Genomic DNA, 15,299 nt, shown 5'->3' on the forward strand with positions numbered 1-15,299 from the left:
TGGGGTTCGTGTATGGAGTGCGGAACGAGGTGAGAGAGTTTGTCTTGAACTGTCTCCATATCGTGCTTCCTATAGTGTTAAAGAAAGTAAGCACTACAGGGAGCACCATTCAGAGTGACAAAAATGTTAGGAGAGTACAAAATATATAAAAGAGCTCCTTTAATTAACACCTTGCGACGCACGAAAAAAAAGATTTGGCTCAGGAATGCACTCCAGCCATCTCGCTTGTCAGCACGTCCTTCACGAGTCGTATCGTGCTGGGCACTTGCGCCTCGGTTGCGAAGTACAGTCAGCTCTCTCCCCTCCCTCCCTCTCCCCCTCCCACTTAAATGAGATTATGCACGAATCTGCAGCATTCCATTCGCCGTGCTCCACAGGGTTTTGCCAAAGGGGTAAGAAATTTATGGATCTAGATCTGCTTTGGGTGTGCTCTCTGAAATGACTGTCAATAAAAAAATGCCTGGACGATAATGCTTCCCATCAATGCGCCTGTACAGCGTAGTTGCTGTATGCTTTTGCACTGTGCAATTTTGCGATTTGGCGACTAGCAATTGCTCCTCGTCTCCTTCACGAGGCATCCTCACGGAGACGTCATGACACGGGGGTCACGTGGACGGCTGGTAAATCTCTGTGCCGTACTCAAAGCGGATTAAAACTGATCCCGAAGGCGTGGCTCAAATGTGGTCGACAGCAACTAAGAGGGTCAAACATGCAGAATGCAGAGGGGGGGGGGGGGGGGGGGGCAAACCCTCATAGCAAAACTATTAAACTTCTTGTTCTAATGGAGCCCACCAACTAAACAAGACTGAATATTGACGTACTTCGTCTTATGACTCAGGCCATATGCTATATTTAGTTATTTTATTCTAACATGTTTATCGCGCCCCTGTTATTGAGGATGTCTGCACTGGTAGAGAGACTTTGAAGCCGTCATTTTTCTTGCAGAGCTTACAAAACAGAGTTCATAGGCTGTCACAAAAAAATTGGAAGTTGCTCATTGCTGCCGTAAAGCCGTAAGCTCTAGCACTTTGAAGGAAGGTATAAATTTTATATGCAGGTCTTAGTATGGGCCGTTTGCGAAGTTTCGGTTTTGAACTCTGATTGCTTCATCGTCGTTTGGTAAGTCCGCTGTTTCAGAGTTTTCTTGTCATTTTCTCGTTCCGCGTGTGGCAAACACGAACTTCTTTCTGTGCCTTCGTTGTACAGTGTGGTCTGATGTGCTCGGCGCTCTGTAAAGCGATGAGCTCGGGGTACCATGACCATCACAAAAAAAAAAATTTACACACTTAATGGTGCAAATGGCCTGTCACATGGGGAGAACCCTAGAGATCAATATTTCAGCACCCTTCTGATTGGTGTGCTGGAGCCGTACCCTTGCAATCGGTGTGCTCGATCTGCACCTTTCAAGGCAGGGTGTTCTTTACGTATGGTTGTTCTGTGCTCATACAGTGGCTGTGCGTCTTCGGCGAATTCCGCCTTGTTCTTCATGAAGAACCTCGTGTATGTTTTTCATAAAGAAAAAGCTAGGAAATGGCATAGTACAGCCACTGTCGCTAGTGTTATGAAAAAATAGAGGACATAAAAGTGCAAGCAACCGGTGGAATATCACAAAGACCCGCTTGCAGTCTATACTGTACAGGCGAGAGCAGTGGTCAGTCATCTCAGACATCATTTGTATCCCCATTCCTATTCAGCTTGCACAGAGATCGTACTCACTGTATTGTATAAGTGGCTGAATTCCAATAAGGTTTTCAGTAGAACCACGCAGGATGTCTTCGGATGGCAATTAAAAAACACAAAGTACCTGGAACTCTGGATCTCAAAAGCTCGCTTGGAGCTATTGCTCTGCATACGCTACAAACTGTGCCTTCTTGCTCACCTAGAGCGTGGGCAAAGAGGCGGTCCAGGCTTTGTAAAACGTATTAAGGATAAAGTCTAATTGGACCATGGTTTTCGCAGAACAGCTCGAAATAAAATTTATTTACACTGTACAAGTGGCTCATCCTGCCCAGATGCCACAAATAAAACCAGAACTTGGCTTCTATTTTTCTTAAGTTGTGCCTCATCACTCTAAGTATTGCCTAACACTTTAAATCAGAAAGAACTCAAAACTTTAAAAATGTTGCTGAAGGCCTCGCTTTTCAATGTGGTATCATAACCACTTCAAGCTTTTTTCTCAAAACCTTCGCGACAAGATAACATCAAAGCGCCACAGGCAGTAGCAGCACTTATCTGATACCTTGCACACTGGAGGCAAAATGGACATCGTTTTTGGTGCCTGCAAATTTCTTCTTACAGCCTCACATAAATGCGTAATTTTTGTTTGCGCAGATAACTACTAGCTCTGAGATGCGGAGTAAATGAAGACACAACAGATGCCATTTTCTCTCATAAAATGGTGAAGTTACACATATAAATTAATTCCTCGGCTGCAAGTAAACGTTAGAAATTTCAAGGCAGCAGGACACATATCAGGAAAATTAAGTAGGCAGGACATACACCCTCCTGCACAAAGATGGCTTGGAATACTTTGGGTTCTTTGACATTTATTGAGATGATCCTCAAGGCAGCAATAGCCAGGAGGTCTAAAAATTACTCAATAGGAACACTTTATGTCAGTGCACATTTTACTTTTTTCAGATTGCTGCAACAAAAAACAAAACAAACTAGCAAGTCTTTGGCAAGCAGCAATGTGGTTTGTGAAGCTCACTGGCCACTGACCTTAGCCAAAAAGAATTATGTTCCAGGGACACTACAGCTGTCTTGTTCACTGTGAATGAACTAGCAGACGTATCCAGGTTTCTGTAGCACATAGAAGCATTTTTAGTGATTTGAAATAGATGAGATGCAAGATAACATCGTTCATGTTACGTGTGAAGTGTTGCCTAGGTGAGTGACTTGAGGTTCTGGTGAACTAATGCATTCTTTTCCGCCCTCAGTACCTTCGCTTCATCTCAGTTAATCCAGTAGCCGCTTTGAATGCTCAACAATAGCTTTCGTTGTTACTGTAACTCCCCAAATCATTCTGTTGCTCTTTCAGGCGTCTTGTGAAGCCTTTCATTTCACGTATACACACTGAAAAACAGCCAGCGCAGTCATTTTCATAAGTGACAACTTCGCGAGACAGTTGAGAGAACACTGGAACGACATGAGAACCTAAAAAAAAGGAATCCCATCGCCGAGCACGGAAATAAAAATTGGAGGGGGCACTTAGTTTTCACCTTACGGGTATGGCACGACAGCATAGTGGGTTCATCCCATATATGCAGATGGTCATTCTCTATTTTACATTCATAAATCCTTGAGTCCTCATACCCCTCCTGGGAACACTTGTGATGGCTGATGCTCCCACCGCTGGAAGCACCTGCATTGCAAGGTGCACCTAGCCCCGGTTGATCTTCCTGGCCGACCAATTATTAATTTAACTGCCATGGTAGGAAGTTTGCTTACTATCCGCTGGGCAGGTTGCGATGACGCCGCAAGGCAACGTGACCTTGGAGGCGCCCTGACTCCTAGGTTGCTCTCTGGGCACCACCTGCCAGAGTCACGCTCGTGATTTTTCGCTCCCAACGCCGACAATGGATTTTCTGGACGAGATCTTACTGTCGGGTTGAAAGTGGCAAGGAGATGAACTGGGCTGAAGCGAAGATACTGACAACGGAAAGAATGTACCAGTCCGTCAAAACCTCTAGTCACTCATCAACCCGACGATGCCCAAAACACTTAAATGGAACGCCGGCGCCTTGCATCCTATCTATGCCAAATCACTAAACACGCCTGTAAGTGGTACAAAATCCCGGATACGTCTGCCAGCTGCCTCAATGTGAACAAGGGTGTCATAGTGCTCCCGAAACATTCTTTTTAGACCATGGTCAGTGACCAGTGGACTTCATCAACCATGATTCCTGGGAAGACGGAAAGCCACGGGAACAGACAGCGGACGATTTTGAACGGGGTTGGTACCAATTGAATAAGTGCTTACGCACTAAAAACCCCTCCTGTATAAGTGAACGTTCAGCGTCAGAAACGGGCCGACTGTTCCAACAGTTGCCTTTTCGTTAGACAGTGAGGCGTCGATTGGGATCTTAATGTTTGTTTGGAGAATCAATCAATGACCCTGTAACAAGCCATTAGGAGTACTAGACGCGAAATGGTAGGATTATCGTTAATGAGGCAGGTGCCATCGAAAGTAATCTGATCTAAGCTTCCACTCCTGTGCACCGGCAGGTTATCTTTTGCCAGCCCCTTTTTTGTATATGAATTAAGCAGTACTTGTTGATAAACAACCTTTGGGGAGAGAGAACGAGGTCAATGAGCCCCGAAAAAGGAAGACGGCAGGCAGGCACAGTTTATTGAAATCGGTACAAAACAAATTTACATAGCTTGAAGAACGTCGGCGCAGTCAGAGATTAAACCTGTACTAAGAGGGACAAAATGCGCGTCAACTGGCTACCCTGTGCCCGGTCTGATCTCTTCCCGCTCGAATTGTAAAAGGTTGTGAAGCTTGTAAGCGGGTGAACCAGGAAAAAGCGCACACCCAAATTAAAAAAAGGGGCTTGAGATGGAAACGCTAAATTCTTAAGCACAAAGTTTGGTTTGGTTTATTGGGGTTTTACGTCCCGAAGCAACTCAGGCTATGAGGGACGCCGTAGTGAAGAGCTCCAGAAATTTCGACCACCTGCGGTTCTTTAACGTGCAATGACTTCGCACAGTGCACGGGCCTCTAGAATTTCGCCTCAATCGAAATTCGGCCACCGCTTCCAGGATCGAACCCGCGTCTTTCGGGTCAGCAGCCGAGCGCTATAACCACTGAGCCACCGCAGCGGGTAAGATACAAAGTATCTTTATCCTCATGCGTGATGGACTGCTGCTTGACCTACGCAACATATTCGCGGCATGAACGCCTTTCGCAGCGTCGTGTTCAATACGTGGATGAGAATTCATTCATTCATTCATTCATTTATTTATTGGTCTTTGTTGCATTAAAAATGTACGCAAACACTGCCCGGACCCATAGCCAACGGCTAGTAACGGGTCCAATGGAAAAAAGGGTATACAAACATGCAGGCAACAATGTAGCAAAATAAAGACAGTAAGTTAGTATAAAGAATGCTATACATCACTCTCAACACTTGTAAGAGCATCAACAAAAGAAATACATATATTACAGATCATATAAACTAAGAAACTTAGATCAAACAAAACGCGTAGAACTTATACAAAAATTAAGGCATCACAAAAAGCGAAGGGAAAATAGCTGTTAAGTATTTACAAAGCATCACAAGGGTACAACACACAAGAACAGGATAAAATGATTACAGTGCACACTTTTTAATCACAAACATCCTTAGAATAGACGCAAATGTACAAATCTGTAAATAAATCAAGCTATCAGGATTCGGCTACATGCAAATAATATCTGGCAAATATCTAAGACGACTATTAAAAAATGAAAGTATGAACTCAAAGTGTGTCATTCTTTTTAAGGTAATAATTTTTTATTCTAATGGAGAAGTTGTAGGCAGTCTTTAGGTCATGTGGTAGATTATTCCAAACTTTTACGCCCGTAAACTCTAGGAGACGCTCTCCATATACATTTCTTTTCACTGGCAAGTTAAAATTGCCGTACGTGCGGCTCCGTGTTGGAAGTGGCGGGATGTTAAATATTGATATGTCAAACGGGAGGTTGTTTGTTATTATTTTATGGACGCATTCAGCAGTTCTTTTCTCACGAAGTAAATTGAGGGGTAATACGCGTAGTTTAGTAAATAGTGCCTTACTGCGTACAGTGTAACTAGAAAATGAAATTATTCTAAGTGCTCGCTTCTGTAACTTTTTAATAGGCTCTAGGTATGTGCTATACGTCCAGCCCCACGACTCGATGCAATATGAAAGGTGAGTATGTATTAATGTGAAGTATAGGACACGGAGGATATTGATGTCAAAGTATTCGCGCGTCTGGAGAAGAGCATAACAACCGGAAGCCATCTTAGTGCAAGTCGCCTCAATATGATGTTGCCAGTGTAAATGTTTATCCAGTGTGACTCCAAGATATGTAAAATTATTTGTTGACTCAAGCTGGGACTGGTTAATAGTTAATGTAATATCAGTTGAAAGAATTGATTTTTTCTTTGAGTGGAACAGTATGTATTTAGTTTTCTTAGCATTGATTGTTAATTTGTTTGTGAGAAACCAGTCAGAGATTTTTTCCAGTTCTATATTTGCTATGCTTTCCAGTTCGACCGTATGATGAGCAGTAACTACAATGGCAGTGTCATCAGCATACATGATGGCTTTGGATGAAGCTAATACCTTGGGCAGATCATTTACGTACAGTAAAAAGAGCAGCGGACCAAGAGTAGACCCCTGGGGAACCCCTGTGTGTAGGCGCTGAAGGGATGACGAGAAAGATTTCATTGAAACAATTTGTTGGCGGTTTGTGAGGTAGCTAGAGAAAAAGTCAAGCACCTTATCGCGAAATCCATATGTTTTTAGTTTATTTAGCATAATGTCATGGTTAACTGTGTCGAAGGCTTTCTTAATGTCCAGAAAGATAATTGCTGCGAGTCTGTTATTGTGTAAAGCATCATTAATTGCCTGGGTAAGAGTGATGACTGCTGAGCTGGTGGAGTACTGTGGGCGAAATCCGTGCTGCTCTGGGCATATAATGTTATATTTCTCAAGAAACTGATGAATACGTTTGTAAAGAATTTTTTCGAATATGGTATTAATAACACTAAGTACAGAGATAGGTCTGTAACTAGAAGGGTCAGAGGAGTCGCCGTCCTTGAATACAGGAGTAACACGTGCTATCTTTAGGGATGATGGGTATGTGCTGTTGAGTATTGAATGGTTGAATAAATGGCATAATATGGGTCCTAGAACATCAATATTTTCTTTAATTAGCTTCACAGGAATGCCATCGTAGCCTGCCGCCTTGTTTGTTGCTAAATCCATAACGACACACATCACTTCATTTAATTCAACTTCGTGCAGAACGAAAGAATTTAAAACTGGCCGCGGAAGATCACTGCTAGTACTTATATCAGGAAGTTTCGATGCTAGATCAGGGCCAACCTTGGTGAAAAATGTATTAAATTCTTCAACTGTCTGCTCAGTCACATTGGAGGGAAGTATGGAACGTTTTTTAAAGTTATGTGTCACCTCATTTACAATTTGAGTTTATTCTCGGGAATGACATTCAGGCATGGCGTAATCTTTACTTGGGTGAATTTCCTTGGAACTGATGATGGTGGGATAAAAGGATATGTGCGGTCTTTTCAAGGGGCAAGACAACGCCAGTACATTTGCTAACCACTAAGCGACAAGTGAAAACTCAAGGCATTCTTTATGGGAACATAAATACGCTTGCAATGGGCTACAGTTAGAGCAAACTTCAGACGACAGAAAAAAAAGCATGATAATCACCCTGTAGACGTAACGTCGAACGTACTTATGACAACAAACTGAGCTCAATATGGGGTGAAACAGCGGCACCTTGTGAAACGACTCTTTTCGCTCGTCTACCGAGCCGGAGTCCATGGGTTCGAACCCGGCTGCGGCAGCCGCGTTTCAATGGAGGCGAAACGAAAATTGGCAGTGCTTTAGCTCAGGTTAAACCTGGAGGAGTACGAAAGCAACGAGGAGAGAGAGAGATGCGATGGAGAGCGCGCGGCAGCGCCGCGGCCCCGGCACAGCGGCAGCGCGCCACTGTGCGCCGTGTGACGTCACTGCTCCTCGCGCGTGCGCAGTATGGCTTTGCCTAAGCTCCGCGAAGTGGCGCGGCGACTCGCGTAGTGTTGCTTTCGCAACAAAAAAGGCACGTGAGTGCTGTGCGATATGAGTGCACGTTAAAGATCCACAGGTAGCCGAAATTATTCCGGAGCCCTCCAATGCGGCACCTATTTCCCCCTTTCTTCTCTCATTCCCTCCTTTCTTCTCTCATTCCCTCCTTTATCCCCTCCCTTACAGCACGGTCCGGGTGTCCACCGAGATGTAAGACAGTTACTGCCCCATTCAATTTCCTAAAAAACCAAAAAACAATTTTTCCCTAACCATATGTTTAGATGGAGTTTAATGGCCTTTAATGGAGTTGTTCGCCAGTGGTACGAAATCACCACGAGTCTCCAAATACGAACAGATTCTTTAAGAGTAGCAAATGTGATGCCATCAGGGCGTGGATCAACGGCAGCCAAGCGTGATATAAAACGGGTAGTTTCGATAGGGTTGACGGGCTACAGTCCTGCGTTGCTGTAAGCCTGCCTTCGCGACTAGCGCTTCCTGTTAATTTTAGCGAGAATGTGGGATCCTTTTGCGCGCTAGGTAGTTTGAGAAATTCACTACATGAGCGGATTCTCAAAGGCAGCACAAGTTACCCCAAATATAATAATGGCAACGCCAATCCCTATGAGAGAAGCCACCGATTCCTTGGCATTATTATCGATAGGAACATCTCGTGAAGTCCCCATCTCTACGACATGCGAAAGAGACTAACAGCGATTGTTCAGATTCTCTCCTTCCTCGGGGGAAAGTCCTGGGGCGCATCTGTGCACTCGATGCTTCAACTGTACCGTTCGCTGTTCCTGGGATACATGCGGTATAGCTTTCCCAGTTTGAACAATATTAGAAAGACGAACCTTCAGACACTTCAAAGTGTTCAAGCCCAAGCTCTAAGAATATGCCTTGGACTACCTAAATGTGCCTCAACGGCAGCCACCATTCTTGTCGCTGCGGGGCATCCTGTTACTACATACATTGCTGTTGAAACCATGGGGCGCACCTTCGGCATCTCACTCGAGTTCCGAGTCATCATCTGGCAGCTCTTCCCGTACTCAGACCACATGCTGCATTTGCAAAAGTAATTCAAGCTCATCGTGCCTATCTTCCTTCGCAGTTCACCCATATTTCAATACCATGCTTACCCATATGGCTCCATAAACCTCGGGTACATTCTCTATTCCGGGAATTCCTAGGAAATCTGGTTTACCATTGCCCGTTCTCAAACAAATGACACTGCATCATCTGCATTTTACCCATAAACACCGCATACATATCTACACAGATGGCTCGGTCTGTGGTGATGCCTGCCAGCTCTATATTAATGAAGATGGGGACTACCTTGAACTAGTGCAGAACTAGCAGCCCTGCGGGCTGCAGCCAGGAATCTGCACATGACTGGACAGTTTTCACCGACTCTAAAGGAGCCCTTCAAGGCCTGGAAGCTGTACTACGCCGTGGGTCACACCAACAACTTGTTGCAGATATCCGCAAGCTGTACCATGGCGCCACAGTGAAAGGACGTGACATAATTTTCCAGTGGCTGCGTGGCCACCGCGGTATTAATGGTAATCACCAGGCCGACGAAGCTGCCTGCTCTGCCCACAGTGACGGAATCCATATCACTATCCCTGTAAAGAGAGCTGACGAAGCGTGTGGGCTCCGTTCCTTGAGGCTGGTGCTTACACTTTCAGCGTGGAACACGGAGAGTTCTGCAACCGTCGCCTCAAGGCATTGGACTCTAGACTGCGGCTCCGTCTATCATGTGAGATAGCGCATCGTGAAGCAACATTACTGTGCCGTCTGTGGCTCGGCGTTGCCTTTACGAATCAGTATGCTTTCCGGATCGCGATGGCCGACAGCCCTTCTTGTGGAAACTGTGCCTGTGAAGAGACAATCAATCATCTCTTGTGTAAGTGCCCTGTCTTCGTTAACGAAAGACGTAAGCCGCGTTGTGCTCTGGACCGCTTGATGCTCGCCCTTTCACAGACGCCAAGATCCTCGGTCCGTGGCCACAACAGTCGACCATCAAGGCTTACAAGACACTGTTTAGTTTTTTACGAGAGACTGCCTTGATTGACAGATTGTGACTTTGTCTCCGGTTCCTTCTCTCTTCCCTTTTTAACCCTCTTATTCCCTTCCCCAGTGCAGGGTAGTCAACCAGAAACCTTTCTGGTTAACATCCCTGCCTTTCCCCCCGTTCTGTATTTCTCTCTCTCTCTCTCTCTCATTTTCTTCCGATGTCTTGCTTGAAAGACATTCCCCGCTGATGAGCTAGCAACCCGTTACCTTCTTTTTACCTTGCCTTTCTTTCTGCGTCTCTCGGTATCGGCCTTGACGCCAGCGCGAGCACGCCGCAAGATATGTCCCAAGAGTGAAACGTACGCGAACGAGGAAATCAATACCACTCGCGAAAAATAAGAGGAGGTTGACCCTGATGCCTCCTATCTGCGGTGAGCAGCGATGTATGGTGTCCTCAAAAAAGAAGTAAGCAAATATTGCACAAAACGCTCAAGGGCGGCTCCTTTCGAAAAACAGTTCAGCGTGGAGTTACAGAAGTCTGTTGAGCTACTTGTTCACACCAGAACCGTGAGCGAAAAAAGCTGCCCTTGGGGGCTTTCAAGACGCTCTTCAGGACTGGATCCTAAAACGGAAGCGATGACGACGAAGCTGAAACAGATGGAGGGCACGCGCATTGCCGAACATCCGCTGCGCCGGAACGCTGACGCCGCATTCCAAGCCCGCGGCGGTGGTGGTGGTGGTGGCGGCGGAGGCGGCGGCGGCCCAAGCTCCTGCCGGAGCCGCCCTTCTACGCGGCGTCATGGCGTCCCCGTACGTCCGGGCTAGCTGGTGTCGTCGAGAACAGCGCGCAGTCCGGGGCGTAGGCACAGGTCAGTCTTCCGGTGACCCGCGTCGGCCACGAGGACCTGCCCAGGGTTCTCGCTGTCTCCATCTTCGGGAATGCGTCCTCTCCCGCTCCTTCAGCTACGACACCCATCTCAAACGTAGCGCAGAGGAAGAGCACAGCTACAGTGCTTGGTGGGCGAAAGTGGAGGTTCTGCAGGGCAACAGCGGAGGTTTGGGAGGTGCAGCCGACGCCCACGTTCACCAAGGGAGCACCGTTGCCGGCGTCCTTGGCCGCCGGATACAAGCCGCAGAAGGGAGGAGAAACGTTGTAAGCTGTGGGGCGCACTGCCGAAGAAACGTTCGCTGCAGTATCCGGACTGCGTGATGACGTCGGGGGAGGAGATTTCGGCGGCGAAAGCAGAGCGCCCGAATGCAGTCTAGGGCGGTGGGGTCATCATAGCCACCGCAGCTGCTGCAAAGGGTGCCGCTGTGGTCTACTCTGCCATCAGCGCGGCTTCGAACGCATCGAAGAGGCACTCGACCAGGGCAGTGCTTTTTTGTGTGTTTGTGTGGGTGTTTGTGGCAGTGGAGTGAGGGGGCGGTGGGAATGTTGGACAGCGTACAGAATGGACACTCACACTATCTTGGACACTTAAGGAGAGAAGAATGGGCGGAAGGACCAGGCAACGCAATGCGCACATCTTGATGGAGCCGTCTTTGGGGGGAGTCGGCGACCGAGGCTTTCATGATTACTTGTATATAGGCCGGATTTTGAGTGGAACATTTTCTTCCTATATCTTCTTGAGCATTTTTGTCTTATCCCGATATTTTGGCCAAGTTGTAATTGGCGCATTTTCTGTTTCTTTATCATTCTCAACGTGACTGGTCAGTTTATTTTCTCTTTCGTGTACTTTATTGTGTGCTTTCGTGTGGTGTGCCAATAAAAGTAAAAAAAAAAATGTATCGTTCTGTCTCGCCGAATACTTTCAAAAATTATATGCGTTAAGGTAGTCCACCCACCGCGGTGGCTGAGTAGTGAGGGCGCTTAGCTACCGAGCCGAGTTCTCGAGTTCGAACCTTTCCGCGACAGCCGCATTTCGATGGAGGGGAAAAGCAAAGCCGCCCGTGTGCTGTGGTATGTCAGACCATTTTAAAGGTCCCCAGGTGGTTGAAATTATATCAGAGGCCTGTCTTGTAAGGCGAAAGCCTTTAATGGCTCATCGTTGTCGACAGAAGGTTGTCAGCAGAAAGTTGTCAGCAGAGGTGTCACGCTTTTCTAGTCAGACCAGAAAAACATTTTTGTGCACGATGGGATTCGGACCACCATCCTTCCGTTCCGCAGCCGAGCGTGCTAATGGCTACGCTACTTCCTGCCAACGTATATGCAGTTCTACTTGTTTAGGACGCTGGAGAGTGTTTGCAGAAAGGAGTCGATTCAGACTGATGCCTCCCAAACGCCCTCCAGTGTCTGTAGCATTTAAGATTCAGAAACAATTGTGCACTTAACATCTTAACCACACATCAGTGACACAAGCAGGAACACCGCGCTACAGGCTTTCGCCTCCCCGCAATTTAGGTCAACAAAGTGCCCCCCTGAATTTTTTCTTTTTAAACTCCCACCTTCCCCCCTTCCCTTACGGCGCAGTTCGGGTGTCCACAGATATGAGAGACAATCAGTGCACATTACCTTTTCTGAAAACAAAAAGGATCTGATATCCAATGCGGTCCAAAATATTTTTTCAGGAACAAAATGTGAGCAGTGGCGGAAGTCAGTAATTTTAAAATCATGTCAATTAAGTAGAAATACAGCTAAAATTGACTGTTCTTTATTTAGACTGGCGGTTATAGCTAAGGGCGAGTTCTTAGCCGTTGTGGAGACGATTTCAGACTAGTTTATGAGGTGAAGAAAACGTCGCTCTCTATAGCCCTGCACGAGACATTGCAATGCTTTTCTCCGCACAAAACCGTAACGCAGCGTATGAGATGCACAGAGCTCGAGTTCAGGGCACACGTACGCAACGTCCACTGGTGACGTGTTGCAAAGATTACGGCGCCCATTTCGAACAGTTTGCACTATTGTATCGGTGCATGCACTTCCTATATGTGCTGATTAAAAAAGTTATACATCTTAGTTCAGTAACTTCCTAATGAGCATGATTTCCAAAATTACTGGCTTCCACTGCGGTTGCAAATTTGAACGGGAAAAAAGAATTTTTTCGAGCACTTTTTTCTGTAAACACAGAAGAAAAAAACGGAGGGGGTCTTCCCATTCTTCCTATCCTAGTGAGCTAGACTACATGAGCGTATGAGATGGTTCTTCACGGCGAGAATACAAGTAGTCGTAATAGAAACTCCACTGAAGGAAGTAGGTGGAGTCTTTCTGTTCTGAGAGGGCTCCTCAGTTCAGGAGCCCCCTGGCGTCTGCCTCCCGCTTGGATCAGTGCACCAGGGCTGCCTGGCCTTCCGCGTTAGCGGCCAGAAGAGCATTTCCTCGGAGAAGCGAGTGGGAGATAGTGTGGTAGTTAGCGCGCATGGCTGTGAGAAGAAGCAAAGGAAAAGATCAGCCACTTGCGACAGCAAGTGACGGAGTGGGGCTCGTGCATGGAGGGTGGAACGAGATGGAAGAGTTTGTCTTGAGTTGTCTCCATATGCTGCTTCCTGTAGTGTTTAAAAGTAAACACTACAGAGAGCACCATTCAGAGAAACAAAAATGTTAGGAGAGTACAAAATAAATAAAAGAGCTCCTTTAATTAACACCCTGCGACGCACGAAAAGAAAGACTGGGCTGAGGAATCCACTCCAGCCATCTCGCTTGTCAGCACGTCCTTCAGGAATCCTATCGTGCTCGGCACTTGCGCCTCGGTTGCGAAGTACAGTCAGCTCTCTACCCTCCCCCCTCCCACTTAACTGAGATTAAGCATGAATCTGCAGCATTCCATTCGCCATGCTCTACAGGTCCTTGCTGAGGGGCTGAGAAATTTATGGATCTAGATCTGCTTTGGGTGTGCTCTCTGAAATTTCTCTATATAAAAGAATGCCTGGACGACAGTGCTTCCCATCAATGCGCCTGTCCAGCGTAGTTGCTGTATGCTTTTGCACTGTGCAATTTTGCGATTTGGCGACCAGCAATTGCTCCTCGTCTCCTTCACGAGGCATCCTCACGGAGACGTCATGACACGGTGGTCACGTGGACGGCTGGTAGATCTCTGTGCCGGACTCAAAGTGGATTAAAACTGGTCCCGAAGGCGTGGCTCAAATGTGGTCGACAGCAACTAAGAGGGTCAAACATGCAGAATGCAGGGGGGGGGGGTGGCAAACCCTCATAGCAAAACTGTTAATCTTCTTGTTCTATTGGAGCCCACCAACTATACAAGACTGAATATTGAAGTATTTCATCGTATGATTCAGAGGATATGCTAAATTTAGCTATTTTATTCTAACATGTTTATCGCGTCCCTGTTATTGAAGGTGTCTGCATTTGCTGAGAGACTTCGAAGCCGTCATTTATGCGAATCATATTACTAGAGGTACACTACAGCCCTTCGCCGTGGTTACGCGCCGTGCACACCACGTGGTACAGTGACGTCACACCACGTGACATACCACGTGACACATGACGTCACGACAGAGGAAGACAGAGGTACACTACAGCCCTTCGCATGGTTATGCGCCGTGCACACCACGTGGTACAGTGACGTCACACCACGTGACATTCCACGTGACACATGACGTCACGACAGAGGAAGACGGAGGTACACTACAGCCCTTCGCATGGTTATGCGCCGTGCACACCACGTGGTACAGTGACGTCACACCACGTGACACATGACGTCACGACAGAGGAAGAGGGAGGTACACTACAGCCCTACGCGTGGTTACGCGCCGTGCACACCACGTGGTACAGTGACGTCACACCACGTGACATTCCACGTGACACATGACGTCACGACAGAGGAAGACGGAGGTACACTACAGCCCTTCGCATGGTTATGCGCCGTGCACACCACGTGGTACAGTGACGTCACAGCACGTGACACATGACGTCACGACAGAGGAAGAGGGAGGTACACTACAGCCCTTCGCATGGTTATGCGCCGTGCACACCACGTGGTACAGTGACATCACACCACGTGACATACCACGTGACACATGACGTCACGACAGAGGAAGACGGAGGTACACTACAGCCCTTCGCCGTGGTTACACGCCGTGCACACCACGTGACATACCACGTGACGCATGACGTCACGACAGAGGAAGATGAGGGTATACCTCGTGCCGTCGCTGTGGTTGCACGCCGTGCAGACCACGTGGTACAGTGACGACACACCACGTGACACATGACGTCACGACAGATCGCCGTCACGCGCTGGGAGAGGGAGAACGATGCCATCGCACAGACACCGGAATGTCCTCGAGCGGCATTCCTGCGCATTTCGAACGGGCGTTCACACTGGGTGTAGGTGAAACGCTCGCTCCACCGGGCAGGCGGACGCGGCTTCCGTGGCAACCCAGGCGCCCACCCAACGCGCGTCTCGGGGTTAGTCGGCGTTCCGCTGTAGTCATGCCGTTGTCTTCCCCCACGACGAAGGCTTCTAGTGGTTGTATTAAAATGACCAAGTATTCAACCAAGGAAAGCCATGTATTACCAAGCCTAGCCATCAATATGCTTCGCA

This window comes from Amblyomma mixtum, chromosome 3, assembly GCF_055824585.1.
Source record: "Amblyomma mixtum isolate Tamu chromosome 3, ASM5582458v1, whole genome shotgun sequence".
Classification (NCBI taxonomy): Eukaryota; Metazoa; Arthropoda; class Arachnida; order Ixodida; family Ixodidae; genus Amblyomma; species Amblyomma mixtum.